The sequence below is a fragment of the Xiphophorus hellerii genome, chromosome 6, assembly GCF_003331165.1.
Source record: "Xiphophorus hellerii strain 12219 chromosome 6, Xiphophorus_hellerii-4.1, whole genome shotgun sequence".
NCBI lineage: Eukaryota > Metazoa > Chordata > Actinopteri > Cyprinodontiformes > Poeciliidae > Xiphophorus > Xiphophorus hellerii.
The window spans coordinates 16,133,576-16,146,981 of record NC_045677.1 but is presented as its reverse complement, the minus strand read 5'-3'; positions in this window follow the sequence as shown (position 1 = coordinate 16,146,981).

Genomic DNA, 13,406 nt, shown 5'->3' with positions numbered 1-13,406 from the left:
CCATCTATTACCATCAGATGAGAAGGATATCTCTGTCACCTCTGTCCATCACCACATCCACCATTGCAAGAACCTCTTGCCCAACACTACTTTATCTCTTCATCACACTCCAGAAAAGAATCACAGAATCGCTGATCAGAAAACAAACTCTGCTCTGCATTACACTTTGGACTAAAGGTTTGGCTCTCTTCTCATCATATCCCATTCAACTCTGTCGTCACAGAGCTCTCCCCTATGTTCATCAGTCCTTATGAAATCCATAATCGGTACCACCACAGTTTGTCACTGTGTAGTGCACCTAAAATGATTGAAAGACTGTGATATCTTACTATCTTTGGGTTTTAGGAGTTTTTGTTTTGCTTTTCTTTGAATAATATTCAGTGCATGCTGCTTGGTGTCTCATAAAGTAGCTTAGTGCCTGAGAGTAAAGTGAGTCAAGCTGAAGTTAAACATAGAGAAACTATTCTTTGTTTATGAAGCGTGGGAATTCAGAGGTTAAAGTTGCCAGAGGCTAATGTCGTGTTAAATTCTCAATATTCTTGTAAATCTTGTAATTCTATTTTTGATCATTATTAAGTTAAAATTGGTGTAAAATTTTGATGTTTATACCAGTTAATATACAACTAAATGCAGTAAATCTTTAAAAACAGTTGGTTTATCCTTTTTAATACGCTATACCATAGTTGTTTTCATCTAAGTGAAGGATGGTAATGTGTGAAGTTAATTATTACTTGTGATTAAAAGAAACAAGGTTTACAAAACAAAGTTTATGTAAAACATTAATATTGTACACTGTAAAAGGTTTGTTGGTTAGCAAATAAATGAGATGCAATCTGAATGTTAAAGGCAGCACTTCGGCCATCATTGCTCAATCCCCTTTTACCAATCTTCAAATTATACACATCACTGTTACAGCAGTCCTGACATTTGGGACCTTTAACAACTGCCTCCTTGACAACCTGTGCATACTTTCCAAGTCCCACAGAGCGATATTGTCCATTCCAGTACCTTGTTTTGTTCTTTTGAACCTCATTCATCCACCTGTGACTTTGGTAGGCAAGCTTATTCAGTGTGACTGATTGTGGATTCCTGTTGACAAGGTTGTGGATGGAAAGATCTCATTGACTGGGAGGGCTGCCTTGAGGACCTTTCTTGGGTGTCCCACCTTTTCATTTTAGGTGAAACACTTATTCAGGCCTATCAGTCCTCTCTTCCTTCTGGATCCTCTGAGACACCCACTGGCAGCCTTTGAGGTGGGTGATGTCAGGAGTCCGATGTGTTTTGTTTGTGTGGTGATTTATTCCCTTGCTCTGGAGTTCCAGGACTTAACTAAAAGGTGCAGCTAACCTTGGAGCTGCAGGTTTTTGCTGGAGGGAAGAGTTAAGTAGGTGTGCTTCTTCACCTTCATCTTCCTAACAAGTTCTTCTTGCAGCAGAAAAACCCTAAAATTGATATTGATAGTAAAATCTCCAGCTCAAATGCAAGTTCATATAATTTATATGTGACTTTTTACCCAATGTGGAGAAGGAAGTTAATTGAAATGTGGTCCAAGAGACAGTGGGTAAGACAGGAGCCCCTACTTAATGATTTAAAAAGTGAGTCTACTTTGCCTGTGATTTGCTAGAGTGAGGAATATCTGACTGTGACAAAAATGTATGTTAGAAAAGATAAATTTAAGGTTAATGTAATTTCATCTAAAGTTCTGACTAGCACTGAGATGTATGAATTTGTATTGGTTTTGTAAAACATAGCAGACGTAACCCCAATCCATTTTGTTACATCACAGAATATGTTGCTTCAAATATCATTGTTGATGCAATAGCAGTAAATAACGATGAGTTTATTTTTTACCACTTTAAATTGTACACTGTTTAACCACAAACCTGACTGAATGTTGTTGGGATTTCATGCCATAGACCAACAGAATGGAGCGCATATTTCTGAAGGTGAAGGAACAAGATGGCTTTTAAGGTTAGTTTTAGAAATTACAATTTGAAATATTTTTAAGTTTGCTTTGATTTCATATGGAATATTTGACGTTTGTATTCTGTGGGAAAAGTTAAGTCCTCTTGGGGACTTAACTTCCCACTGACCATTTTTTGGCTGACAGTAAACATATAACTGACACTCTTGGTGAGCCAAAGGTTCAGCTTAAACATGACAAATTAGTCTTAACGAAACAAAAAGTCATTCATGTGATTTATTCCTGTAAGTACTATCAATTACTGTAGATTTACCGGCACAACATAGCAGTGCTATCTAGACTTAAAATGTGTTCCACTAATAAAAACATTCTCAATATGTAATGGAAAACAGACATGCATCAACTCTGCTTTCCGTGGCATTATTTACACTGTCGCCATAATTTCTAATACTGTATGAAGAGCACTGGCACATGATGTATTATTTTTTTGTTCATTCGCTTTTCCTCTGTGACATGTCTACAATTTGACTTGCTGGCTCAGCTCCTTTCTGGAGTGGACCATCTCCAGGGACTTATGGGAGTTTGATTCTCCCCAGTTGCCAAATGTCAGCAGGCCAATGAAAAAGGATATCTGAAACTCCTAAGTTCAATATTTAATCAAGAACAGGGTTACATTTCCTGTTTGATTAGTTAGAAAATTTTACTTCTCAGAGTCTCTGATTGCTTTGGCAATATTTGACCAAAACATTAATATTCCTCTCTGAATGGGGCGCTTGCAAAAAAAGTATCTCATCGAAAGTGCCAGTATCATAATTGTGATACTTATAATTCCTCGTGGCCAGCACAGCATCTCTTCCTGCATATTTCTTTTTTTTTCTTTTTTGGAAAGAATTACTTCTATTTATTATTAATGTTATTATTATTATTATTATTAGTAGTAGTAGTATTAACAATAGCATTGATGTTGCTGTTGTTTTTTATGTTGTTAACACTGTCCTCTTCAATTGCCTCATTAATATCAATGTTTTTGACCATGAGTCCATCTTCCCTCGTAATCACAAAGGACTGCTGGGGTCCACCTGAGAATAACCCTAATGAGTTTGTTCCAGGAGGGCATTACCACTGGATAAGTACAAACACCTGCTAAAATATTGGCAATTAGGACATAATTAGTGGCTAATGTATCTCTAATCCAAAGTGGGCCAAAGATTTGTCTTTTTTCGCAAAGAATCCCTTTTTTTAATGTCCTCAGTTGTTATTGTTTTCCTCAGGTATTTGTATCCCGAGAACATTGACTAAGTGCCCTAGTTCATCATATGCAAATGGCTTATTAATTACACATGCATTATGCCCGTATTCAAAAAACATCAAAGGCGCTGCAAGTCTTCAGATGGTCCCCCCTCTGTAACCGCGCTCAGGTTACAAATGCCTGCGTGTGCACTTTCCTGCATGCCTTTTCAGGCAGAATGACTACATCCTCAATTAAAAATTTTCACAGGAACCACTCTCTCTTCTTGCTGTCTGATACTTGAAAAACACCTCCGGTGGTTTGCGGGGTTGTTTGCTAAATTGCAAATAATTATTTAAGTCAAGATTATGTAGCATTATTAGGAATCAGGGTGATTTTTATTGTGCTTTTAGAAAAAGAAATTATACACATATTTGCTGTAGTAAAGGGGAAATATGGTCCTTTGAAGGTTTGGCCTTCTAGTTTTAAAAAAAAAAATTTCAGCTGATCAGCTCCATATTAATGTTCCTGTATCAATAGCTCAATTTGAGGTGGAGGTATGTCGTTCAGTTTGTCTGCATGTTTGCTCCCTTTATTCTTCCCTGGTGACCTCTCTGTTAACGACTCATAGAGCAGGTGTCAGACTGTGATTTATACAACCTATAATGCCGCACATTGATTAGCAATAGAGCTCTAATGGGATGCCAGTTCTCGAACTTGGGTTAAAAGGAGAACAAAAGGAGGGGAACGAAATGGATTACCACCTTTGTCTTTGTTTTATGTCTTCATGCATCCTATTACTGCATGAATATCAGCAGCGCAGCCTTGTCCAATAAGATGGTGGAAAGGGAGCAAGAGAGTGCAATCACAGAAACCCTGGGCAGAGCTGTGTTATCAGTCTCATGTGGGCTCTGACTGGGTGCTATACCATAATTAGTACACCACTCACTTGAATGATAAAATGGGTAACAGAACACTCCTCTCCTCTTGGTCCTACATAATTCCAACATCATTTATTGATTTAATTAGAATATTTTTTGCATTATTGGTGTACTTTCTTATTTTTGTTGGGAATGTAAAGGATATTTTCATGGGCAAGGCCGCACTTCATCTTTCAGTTAAATACATTTTAATTTTAATCAGTTTTTGAAAGTTTATTAGCTAAATTTATGAAACAATCTAAAAAATAAAATAAAATGAGAATCCGTCCTGTTATGCTAAATGAAAGTGTGCACACCCACAGTTCTTATATACCAAATCCCTCTTTTTTTGATTATAGAAGTGTGTGTGTATGTGTGTGTATATCAAAGCCACCAGGTGGGGCTGATTCTTTCAATTCCAATCTGCTTATTTTTGTTCAGACTCAGATAACACAAAACCGAGGTGTTATTCTGCAACATTGTTTTTGTATCACACCTCCAAAAGCATCATTTCTCATTAGGAGACCAAACTGTTAGCTGTTGTCCTCATTACTAAAAAGGTAGAGCTCTAACCCCCCAAAGGTAACTTCATCAACACCAGAGACAAATCTATCTTAGGTGCTCTATTTATATTTCTGACTCAGTGCCACAAAGATTTATTCTGCACTGCTGTCAATCCATCTCTCTAATGGGCAGTGGCAGCCTTTTTAGTTTAGATGGCTTGTATCTGTGTGTCTACATGCACAAAACTTTAGTACTATTTTGTTTCTATCTCAGAAGTGCGCACAAAAGAAACAAGTACCTTGAAGTCACATAGCTGGTCTCATCTTTAAAGAGTCATCTTTAGATAGAGAGCTCCAATGTCATGTAATTAAGATGATAAAAAAAAGCCCATTTGCACTTCCATGCGTTATTAATGTGGACTAATGATGCTCAGATCAGCTATAAGATGTCTGCTAGTTACGGGGTTAATCTGCTCATTCTTGCAATCGCCATAAAGATAAACATCTCCATGCAGAAATGGGCTCATGATAATCCCCAGAGAACTTCATCCCGACATCATAAGAAAGTTTGAAGGAACAAAAATAAAACTGCTGCGGTGACTTGCGTGGTCATTTTTGCAAATTCCTGCATACAACACAAAGCAATATAAGCAATGTTGGAAATACATGGTGGTGCAGGATGTGAGATTCATCCACTGAGATTTAAAACAACATTTTGTGCTGAATCCAGTGGGGTGGTAATGATCCATCCAGCTAATGGGACTAGACAACAGGGAGAACGAGGGGGGATGAGATAAAAATCTTTTTTTTTTTTTTTGAGAAAAGACCTTTTTTTTGTTATAGTTCTAACAAAAAACATAAATATTCACAAACTGTCTTTAAAAGAATGGTAATCCATGTTAAATATTTAAATCCAGGTTTAACTCATTCATGTACGAGTAATAGCATTGTTTTTATGCTACCGCAATTCTGGGGTTCTAATAACTAATACAGAAGTACCGAAGAGGCTATAGGTTTTGTTTTTGCACATGCAATAAGGTTTAGTAAATATTAAACTGTTTTTTCAAGACCAAATGAAGTTCAGACTCATAAAAGCCACTTTGAGTACAGGACAGAGATGTATCTGGCAATGTAAGACGGGAAGAAAGATTGAATCTCAATTTAGATTTAACATAGAATGGCACTTTGTCAGTTTGCCCCTTCATCAATTTATACTCCCAAACTTTAACTAGGTGTTTCCATTTGACCAATTTTTATTTATATTTAATATTTGGAAACAAACCATGTTTTTACGGCAGAGTTGTAGTTAATGGGTAAGTGGATCTAAAAAGTTAAAAGTTACTTAAGTTTATTTGATGTTTTTTTACATAGATAATTATTCAAAAAGTGTTAAATTCTCATAAACTTTTGCTGATTTTCTGTAGGATTTGTGTACTGTCTAAATCCATTGATTGGGGTTCTGATTCCTTTACACATCAGTGATCACCCCTGTCTGTGTGAGGGTTACTGTTCCTTGCAGTAGGCCATCAGTTGATTTCAGAAAAATTATTACAAGCATAAGATACCAAACAGGCACAAAATGGACAAATCGGGCAGTAAAAATTGTGACATGTTCAGAACAAAACCTTCTAAGACAGACGACTCCTTCTAATACTGGACCAAGTTGTGTATATAACAATCAACAGCAAAAGTACAAAATCTGGAGGAATCAAAATGAACCAAATCCTTTTTAATTCAATTAAAAATATATATATATTCCAGAGGGAAAGTTAAATGCTGTTTTAACTCACATTATTTAAGAGTTGTAGTTAATGGGTAAGTGGGTCTAAAATATTCTGTCAGCAACATCAATTAGCACTTTGAGAGGCAGACTCAACTAGGATGAGATGAGAAATATTACATTTTCATATTGTGCAACAAGATTTCCCCAAAAATATCAGCAAAAATACAAAAGTAAATAATAAATATTTAATTGTGACATTCTATGTAAGCATTTATATATAAAATTAAAGTAGAAGCACTGTGTAATTTTAATTCCATGAACTGTAACAAATAGCCCATAACGGATTAAGAATTCTATATATTTTTGTATTTCCATTAGACTGAATGTACAAAGTTTTTCCCTCAGAAGTTAACGTAATGAGCTGTCTGCAGTCACTAAGGGTCACTGCTGACAATTTTATATTTTAATTTTAATGACTTACGAGTTTCTAACGTAGATGAAGCCATGAGGAGCAAGCCAAGGTCCGCAACAGTCTTAGGGAGGCAGAAGGCCCCCATAATACATCAAATACGTAAGTGTCAAGCCTTCTGATGACTTTATCATAAATGCTGTGATCATTACACTGTCATTAGTTAGCTGACTCGGTTCCACCTCGTTAATGCGCACAAACAATCCGAGGTACTGGGGATAATGTTGTGTGGTGTTGGTGGTGTTTAATGAGGGTCCGCATTTACATACTGGCCTCCACCCCCACTTGCATTCCCATTTTACTCTCATTTATAAAAATAAATCACATTAGAACATCACCGGCTAATAAAGTAGACTGCAGCCCTCATCCCACGTGCCGATGATCGCCAAGATTCGGTTGCAGAAAAAACACAAAGCAGTCTCTGAAGATTAGAGAAGACCGATTATGGTGAAGAATCCTCATACGGAACTGGAATATTCTTCATATTAACAGTGAGCTGCTGAAGTAAATTATGCCATTGGTTGTGCATCCAGCAATCAAGTAATTTATCAAACTATCTTCTGAAAGTTGGGGCAAATGTTGAAATTCAAGCTTATGGAATAATGCAAGCTCTCGTGGAGGTAAGATTTAATTAAATATCGCAGGACTGAAAATATGGATAAATAAGAAGTGAGCTTGATTTTGAAGTAGTTTTTAATCTTGATTGCACATAATTGTACAGGATACCACCTGAGGGGAGTTCATTTCACTGCCATTTCTGCATCATTGAGAGGCTTTGATTTAGTGGAAAGGAGATTATGCTTTGATTAATAAATGCTTCCGCTAATAGCAAAGGATATATTTTAAATCCAAATAACTACAGCTGCTTTATATTCCTGATACCATGCAGTGTTTGACTATAAGCGTCGCCGCTTCAACTAGAGAGGTCAAAAGCTGCCACCTTAAAGGAGTACTTTGTCTTGTGTCCGTGTTCTGTTGTGCACCCCAAGTCCAAACCCACTAAATAAACAGTGTGTTTCCTGATGCCTAACGGTGTGCACAGTCCATGCACAGCTGATGTCAATCCACCCAGGACTACCAGAGGCCCCACTTTGCTCACTTACTTACTCTTTGGCTCGCTCCATCCTTCCTTCATGCTCAAATTGACACTTGGTGCAGAGGCAGGCAGACGGGGGGTCTCTTCGCCCCGCGCCTCCAGAGATGTGGCCCAGCTGTCAGCCGTCTAATCCAGTCCAACCTCCCCCTGAGCCAGGCAGGAACTCCAGGCTGCTTCCCCTCATCCTCACGCCTAGAGGCACAGCAAACAACTCAGCCTTCCTCGGCACCGTGCACGGCAAACCGGGAGGGGAGCCCTTCTCTAGTCAAATCGCTCTTAACTGTTCCTCATAAATCAAGCTCAGCTCTTTGATGGCACACTCCAAAAGACTTCTGATTGTGTTGGAAGAATAACATTTTAGTAATCTTGAGTTTATATCAACTGATCCATGTATGGTGCTATTAACAAGCACAGATACACTCCTCACTGGCATGAATGTTCTATAAATTTTTGATTTTTAATGCTGCATTTGAACTTTGTATTTGGGATTGGGTGATGTTACGACAAACATTTTCAAACACCTTTAAAACTGGGTGCACAAGGTCACATTTATTTTTCACCTTTCATGACACCTCACTTTCTGTAGTCATCAAAAACATCATGAAATATTTCTGGCTGGATATTGTCCTGCACTTTGGAAATTTGCTTTTGGTGTGTATCTCTGATCATTTTAGAGCTTCATCATGGATTCTGTCTAAGTTTCAACTGATTTGAATTGAAATAAAAGAATAATCATCCATCTGCATACTTCAATATTATGGCAGGAAAGCAGACACTCAGAATGATGCTGCCACCCGCTGCCACCTAATGCTTCAGCACTGTCAGTCCATGCAGGAGACTCTTGACGGTGCACAATCTAATTTACTGAATACGACTGTAAAAGGTTTTACTTACTTTTGACTGTACAGGTTTTAGGATGGATAAAGCAGGCTCACGTTAAACTTCTAGAATTGTGCTGACCTCAACCTCTTAAAAAGTTATGGACAGTGTGTAGTATATTTTTGAGGAGTTGGACCTAAGCACAGATGGAACAACAGCAGCATCATATTGGTAATGATTAAGTTTAATTAACAAAAAGACATTTCTCAATAGCCAAGAGCCCAGCCCATCTTTACAAAGTCAACAGTGTAAGACAAGGGGCTGGTTTTTACCAGGTTAGATAAGTCATATTCAGAAATAATTTTTGCAAGTCTCATATCTTTAGGGTCCAAGCCTTAATCAAATCTGCACTCTTTAACTTCTGTGACTTAAGTGAGAGTGGAGTGGGAGTATCAAACTTTAGTTGGAATCTCTGCTTGAAAGACATAAAGACTAACTGTAATTGCGACTTAAAAAGCTGTGACTCTGTCCTACTTCATGTCCAAAATTATTATGACAGTAGGACATAATAATTCCTTCTGGCTGGCTCTGTAACACATGCACATATTTTAGGGACTCTTTGTGATACTGTGCTGATTGTAGCAGAAAAAGTTTCTAGTCAGTTCTTTTAGAGTGAACAAAATACTGACTTAATTTTCACCTTACACATCATATTATATGTATTACGGCTTTCACTTGAAGCTTTAGAAATAGTACGGCAGAGAGGAGAGGATATTTTCAGATTTAGTTACACGTCTGAGAAACTGTCTTACACAACATTATCTTGTCATCCAGTAATTTTCATCTATCTGAGCTCTATTCATATACCACTGTTTTATAATCATAAACTGAATTTTTAAAACTGTATTTATTTCTGTTACTTTGGAAAGCTTAAGGCACACTTGTGTGTTTTCAGGAGTGTTTGTGTACCTTTGTGCGGCTCCCCATGGCATTCCCAAAATCAGTATTCCTGTAGATGTGTTTGATGTGTTTGAAGCCACGTAGCATACCTTGGAACATGACAGTAAACATGGCAGAGGCTTTCCCTCAGTGGAGCAGTGATGCACGTCACCCCTTCAGAAGTCTGTGACGGGTGTACAAACCAAACCCGCCGGGCCACACCGCCTCCTGGGATTCTTCCTCACTTTGCCTCGCTGACTGGCTGCGTGTTACTGCTGATAATAATTCCACCACCTTCCCTTTTTCTTCCCCCCCCAGCCCGGAAAACAAAAGAGCAAACTTAAAATGAGTGACAAGCAAATAAGAGAATTATAAAACATCAGCTCATGACAAGTTATGGAACCCGCTTAACTGGTTATGTGACCCAGCAACAGTAGATGTCGTGATATATTGTGGTCTAATGTTTTGTCTGTGTTTCATCCCTGGAAAATCACTAGTGTATGTTTCCTGCATGCATCCCTGGGGAAATTAAGAGGCGCACCAATGTATCTCAGGAGGATTCCCCCAAGAATGAGAATAAAGCAGGCAGCATGAAAGAGTAGTGTTGGTGTGAGGGAGTTATTGGTCTGGCAAAGGAATTGCCAACACATCAAAATAGCACGGGTGTTGAACAAGACAGAAACTTGCACCATTTACACCTGCCAGAGAGAGAAACAAGGAGAAAGCGCAACTCTGACATGGAAAATTTCCATAACCACACACACACGACACGATGTGAGGTGCAAAAGTTGAAGCTTTGTGTCAGGCTGAATTTCACAAAGTGGCAGATACAACATGTTCACATGACAGGGGCGCTTTAAGTGTTATTTTGGGGGATTGTGAACATAAGTCATTTGTATACAGAGGTGCATTTATATTGTCATGTTAGAACTGCTTCGAATGAGAATGAGCCTGTATTCAGGGGACAAATCTGAGTGCATGTAAACTTCACAGAAGAGACAACATATATACTGGATACCAGCTACAGTCAGAGAGAACTGACTCACTTAAGTTGCTTAACTTTTAAAAACCCAAACAGCAGTTCTCAACTATAGTCAGTAAAGTGGTGGATGTCTCCTGGTGTCAGTCTCAGCTGCTCTGTCAAATCCAGAATTCAAATTTAATGGAGTCAAGTAAACTCTTTTTTTGTCACCAGTATTATTAAAGCTAGTAAAACATAATATGATATACTTTTAAAAGATCTAATTATTTGTTCCAGCATCACATATTACTTTTGTATTAACTATATTGAGTAGGTTTTGTGAACACTGCATAGCAGATGGTTTCAGTCAGCAGCATTGTTAATCAGTTAATATGGATAAACAGAAAGCTATATTTTATTTCATAAAAAGCTTTAATATTCTCAAAATACCACTAAACATAAACATAATCACATATATAAAAACAATGAATGTCATATGCATAAAAGAAATACATGGCATGGCAAACAGTTTCAACCAGCAGCAAACAATCAAATTTATACTGAACATGTCATGTGATTTGATCCTGTATGATTTTGTTGTAAACAAAGGTTTGATGTACTTTAAATAACTCTAAAAATAAATCTAGTTTATAAAAAATATTCAACTATACGTAGTCTGGAATGCGTAATATATTAATGCTGTAAATTATTCATTGCAAATGTCAATAATTCCTCATTTAACATTAACACAAACATTAACATAGTAGCTTTTCAAAACCATGTTCAACTTTTTTGTTCTCTAATACTTTAAGGTCTCTAATAAAAAAGTGCGCAGGTATATGTATTAAAAAGAATCGAATCATAGTCACCCACAAATTACAATCGTTATATCCAACATTTAAAAACAAATGAAGGATTTTACTTAACTGTAGGCCTGAAAAACCTAATTCTAATACTGTGAAAAACAGGTTATATTGGTAACAGAAACACTAATCTGTACCTTGTACTATATAGATGTTATTGCGATATTTAACACATCAACCCTGTGATTTAATTATATAAAACCCCTGTGATCTAATTATATAAAACCAACCAAATAAAACAGTTTCATTCATAATTTGAGACAATAACTTGACTTATAGTGTTTGTTGTGATTTGGATTTTGTAGGTGTTTCTACCTGTTAGTCAACCTAACTTTTTCTATATAATGAAAATCAATTCAGTATTGATAAGTGACGCAATGATCACCTGAAAGACTTTCTTAATTCATAACTACAGGGAAACTGTGAGGATGCCAGAGAAAAGAACAAGGCACAGAAGAACTTTTTTGTGACTTGGGTGGGAGGGAAGAGTCAGTTCACTGAAAGCTGGATGAAAATAAAGAACAGATGAGATGGGGCAGCTGAGGAGTATTTTGTAGATGAGATGTTGCAGAAGGGAGAAGGGTGGTGGAGATGAGTAGAGGGGGGCTAGGGGTGTGAATCTAGGCCAGTGTCCAGACTCAGAGCACCAAAGGCCCCGAGTCTCTGGATGCTCCGTGTCAGCCCTCTGACAGGAGAAATGGGACTTTAAGACAGAGTTTTCCACCACCAGACGCTCCCCTTCTCCTCTGAAGAATATCACCCCCTCCTCCTCCTCTTCCTCCTGCTCCTGCTCTTCTTCCTTGACATACTCACCAGTCAGAGTTTGAGGAGAGAAATGCACTCGTTACAATAAGGAGGGCACATGGCATGGGACCTCAGGCTTTGAGTGCCGCCTCCTCCACACTCTCAGTAGAATTGGGATCTTTCCTGCAACTACAGAGCATCTCTAAAGCTGATGTGCAGTAAATAGAATTTCTGAGGAGATCTCAGTCTGCTGAAGTGCATGTCCACATAATATGCTTCTCAGCTCGTTGTCCAAATAAACCACATGTATTTGTCATGAATGCACAATTCCCTCAAAACAGAATTTGAATATTCCTCCTCAGTTTTTGTCACCCTTTTGTTTTGGTGAGTTCGACTTGTTCTCTCCTGCTCCACAAATAAACAGACGCATTGTCAGGCTTAATCAGGTGGTCTGTTACCTTGGCAATTAAAGCCTTGTTAGAGATATAAAACCTTGAAACTCAAATGGAGAGTCCCCGGTGAGTCAAATCACAGAGCAAATCCTTAAACCAAACAACCTTCCACTGGGAACACTTCTTCTCTGAGGATAGATGTTTAATTATGTCTGCGTGTTTAGGGGCTAAAGGAAGGAAAAAGTGTTACACTCCCTTTTGTTTGGCTAAAAAGCTCATGAGTATTTATTGGAATTAATTACAGTGGCAATCAGTGTTTTCTTTCTTCTTTATTTTCTTGAATGTCAAAATATTGGCTTAATATCACGTCTGTGAGGCACCATACTTTCACTTCAGTGAGTGAATTTTTTTGTAACAGAGAACAAAAATAATTAGATTTTAGTATAGGTTTTTTTTCTGATTTAACAAATTAATTTGTAAGATATTGCTGCTAAATGTGATTCATTTATCATTTATTCCCAGCTGATGCAAAAACACCTTTTTTTTTTGCTAACTCTCCTAAACTAGGCCAACCATTTTCCCTCATGAGCGTTCCTTAAAAAAAACATAATGCTATATATTTGAGCAAAATGAAGAGATAATTTATCATTATTTAATGATGTCTCAACCACGCTACCTCACACATGGTGCAGTCAGCGACAACAGCTGTGCAGGATGTCATCACAGATTCTCAACGTCTCTGCGTACTAAGTCCCTTTGACCCATTCTTTAGTGTCCAACAAGACTTGTTTCTCCTTTTTTCCTTTCTTCATGTTCCTTTTTAGT